The sequence below is a fragment of the Aplysia californica genome, unplaced genomic scaffold, assembly GCF_000002075.1.
Source record: "Aplysia californica isolate F4 #8 unplaced genomic scaffold, AplCal3.0 scaffold00063, whole genome shotgun sequence".
NCBI classification, from domain to species: Eukaryota; Metazoa; Mollusca; class Gastropoda; order Aplysiida; family Aplysiidae; genus Aplysia; species Aplysia californica.
Window position 1 is genome coordinate 485482 of NW_004797333.1, and position 1461 is coordinate 486942.

General features: G+C 44.8%; 1 long non-coding RNA gene across 1 annotated transcript in view; it reads left to right on the forward strand.

Annotated features, from left to right (window-relative positions):
• The window catches only part of LOC106011153, a 17722-nt gene that overhangs the window by 3558 nt on the left and 12703 nt on the right, over positions 1-1461 (forward strand). The window lies entirely within an intron of this gene.

Consider the following 1461-nt stretch of genomic DNA (forward strand, 5'->3'; position numbering starts at 1 on the left):
ACACACACACAAACACACACACACACACACACATACACACACACGCACGCTCAAACACGAACACACCGAAAAAAAAACCTCACAAACTCAAAACTTGTGCCCAAGCTAAAAGTAGGTAGTGAATAACATTGAAAACTTACCCTAACCAGTGAGCGTAAACTGTCATTATATCATTGGCCCAAACCACCCGGAGTCGAGCACACCCCGTTTGTGAATCGAATCATGGTCATTCACACCATTGCCCAGCATGATACCACCTGGGCTAACGGCGCGCACTGCCCCACCCCATATCCGAGTTTAGGTCGCGTTCGCCTGTCTTGGAAATGTTTTGTGAAGTAAAAAGTATAATATCATTTACCCCATAATAAAATTTCTCTTCACGTAGATTATTCTATTGTATGCCTGGGGTGTGGTACACTAAGATATTACACTTTTTTAGAATTCAGATAATGAGTTAAGAACATGTGCGAAAACACACAGATATTCACTTATACACTCACACGCACACACACACGTATACACACACACACACACACACACGCACACACACACGCACACACACGCACACACACATACACACACACACTCACACACACACAGGCACACACACATACACACACACACTCACACACACACACAGGCACGCGCTGGGTATTAAAAGTTTCTGTAATGGCGTTGTAAACCTCTGCAAAAAATGCTCACCACGACCAGCTCGCCCTAACCCTAGGCCTTCTCAGTCCACTCAGAAAGCCTAGCCCTAACCCTAACTGAACACCTCTCCAGTCACTCCACAACCACCCCCACCTACACTCAACTTTTTTTATGTGGTTGTTTTACGCACCCATCGACACAGTTTAGATCATTTAGGAGGCGGGCTTCCGCCCTGTCTGTCAGGGCCAACCTGGGTTTAGGAGGATATTAAATAACGATGCAGCAAAAAGACCGAGATATTCGCTACTCTAAACATTTCCCCACGCGGGAATCGAAATAGTGTCTTCTGCGTGCGACGGCGAAACGCCTTACTGTTTCACCACAAACACTGGTAGTCTACACCCGATGATCAAGAGATTAAATAACGGGGTATAGTATGCGTTGTAAGCAACGTTACTACGTACCCTGTACTGTAAGTAGGTCTTTACCCTGCCATTAAGTCTTGCTCTTGGGCTTGGCTACTCCGTAGGTTAACCGATGCAAAGAATGTCAGTTGTGGAGCATTGGTCAGTTCAAGTCAGGTTCACCTCTACTTGGTATAGTTGATGTTAACTGTTTGAAGTTATAAAAATGATAATAGGCCTATGTGGTTTGTTTTGGTTGTTTTTGAGCCACTTTGAATTTTTAAAATAAAGTGTAGGTACCCCATCCTCTCACGCTTCCTCGCTCACTTGTTTTTCTTATTCTTTATCCCTCTCGCTCTCTCTCTCTCTCTCTCTCTCTCTCTCTCTCTCTCTCTCTCTCTCTCTC